The following is a 2,500-nucleotide window of genomic DNA, read 5'->3' as shown; positions in this document are numbered from 1 at the left end:
TATACAGAATGTGCATGTTAGTTAGATTGGGTCAAATTTGCATATTTATTCAAACATTTCTGAAAAAATTGTAACAGAAAAAATTATTGTTTTAATGTCAGTAATCAACATGATGATATCTATCTATCTATCTATCTATCTATCTATCTATCTATCTATCTATCTATCTATCTATCTATCTATCTATCTATCTATCTATCTATCTATCTATCTATCTATCTATCTATCTATCTATCTATCTATCTATCTATCTATCTATCTATCTATCTATCTATCTATCTATCTATCTATCTATCTATCTATCTATCTATCTACCTGCAGTGTCTTGTCTTCAATAATTCTGTTGTTAAAATAAAGGAATAAATAATGTTTTGTTTTGTGGCGTTTATCATTGTTTGCGCAGCCTCGACGCAATGAGTATCTGCCTGAAGGCTGGTCCGTCAAGCACGCGGTGTTTGGGCCGGTAGTAGGGAGGTTTGGGCTTAAAAAATAAAAGCGTCAAATATATATACACATATTTGTAATTGCTTAATATTTGTAATTGCTTAATATGAACTAAAAATATATTTTGATGTCTTGAAAGTAATATTAACCCACATATGTTAAATTTTTCTATGGAAGTCTATGTTATTTATTTAGTTAAAGTATATAAAGTACATAGCCTTAAGAAATAATACATATTATACGATTGCTAAGATCCTGAGGGACCTACGAAAGCAGAAAAACTTTTAAATAAAATAGACTAGAGATTTAATATTAGGCTAGTTTTATTTAGGACACAATGGAAGGTCTATCGTACAAATATACAAACCTGAATAAACAAACCTCCAAGATGGTCAAGTGCAAGTCTTATGTGTGTGAGTCTAGTACATTTCCCACTGTTCATGCTGTGTTGAGGAATTCTATGTAAAAATGCAGGTGTCAATTAATAAAAAAAAAAGTAATTATAATGTCCTTAACTGACCCCATAAAAAGTGACTCCCGTTATGTTTGTAAACATTGGGACACACTCCTTTATGTAAATGTATCATTAAACGTATACACTTTAATGAATACAACGTTTGTGTCTTTTTTGTTGTTGTTGTGTTTTGATATTTTCCATACTGATATGGACCTGTGTGTGTGTGTGTGTGTGTGTGTGTGTGTGTGTGTGTGTGTGTGTGTGTGGGTGAGCGTACCCAAGACAACGGCATTAAGAAAAACTATATAAAAATGTCTCTGTCTATGTGTCTGTACTAAAGTTGAAAATAAATTATAAAATACAGCCTACAAAATAATAATAGTCTGACTTTAATTTTGAAAATCTTAACGGGAACGTCCACTGTCGTGAGCTTGCGTAACTTTTCGAGCTTCTTTCGCCTCCTCGCGCGGAGGAAACACATTGGAACGTCGTGACGTCCCGGGCCGGGATCCAGTGGACCAACGGATGGACCAACAGCAACAAACGGTTAATAAACTGCTGCTATAATATAACAACTCACTGTTTTTACCTGTGACAGTGACAGATACGCGTCAATATCATCACACCTGGATTATTGTATGTGTGTGTGTGTGTGAGCTCCAAGGGTCCCGACTCGCGTCAGAGGACGTGATTGAGGCAGCTGGTCCCAAAACAACGGACGTACGTGGGAAAGGGATCCGGACTGGACTACCCCCCTCCATACACACTATCTCCAACTGCTTTTACTTTATATTTTTTTTAAATGGCTGCTTCTTCATCATTTTATCCTCCAGGGATTTAACCCCGAGTCTAGTGGATATGTAAGCCGACTTCAACGCCTCCAAATCGGTGAGTTCTCCCTCCACTACCTACCCCTCCTCCTCCTTCATGGAAGCTACAGTTAGCTATAGTTAGCTTATAGCCACCTAGCATTCGCTTGAGTCGCAACAAGGCCGTTTATTTTATCCTCTTCGCATTAAAATGACTGTCTCTAAAAGCTTTTTTTCAGCCATTTTAAATCCATATTAAGCCAGCGCATGTGTCTTAATCTGTTACAGGGTAATATGGGGACTCGTTGCTCAGCCAGACGCACATCTGTCAGCGCACCGGGATTGGGAAGAGGGACACCCCAGGAAACAGCTGCCTTCCTCGGCCACTAGCCACCGACTCTGCCCCGCCTCCACTTCCACCGATATTCATTCAAATTCACATGGATTTACGAGGCCGAAAAGACTCTTAAATCCTGGTTCATTGAACGTTTTGTGTCGCCGGTGTGTTTACCATCAAGACGCCGTTCAGAAGAGCTTGTTTGGGGGCTCGTGGAGGTCACAAAACTCACCTTCGCTCCACAATTTTGTATCTAGTAAATACAGGAAAAAAACGCAATTCATATGGATGTACAAGGATCAATAGACTGACATTCCCACCAGCTGTTTGTGTGGGGAAAACACCAACAATTTGGGATATAGTAAACAACCTTCACATAACATTTTAATTTAAAATTTCCAAAGAAAATACTTCTTCAATCATAGTTAATTATATTTACTGTGTCTCTGATGT

The sequence above is a fragment of the Ammodytes marinus genome, assembly GCF_949987685.1.
Source record: "Ammodytes marinus genome assembly, chromosome: 24".
Taxonomy (NCBI): Eukaryota; Metazoa; Chordata; class Actinopteri; order Uranoscopiformes; family Ammodytidae; genus Ammodytes; species Ammodytes marinus.
Note: the sequence above shows the minus strand (reverse complement) of the source record.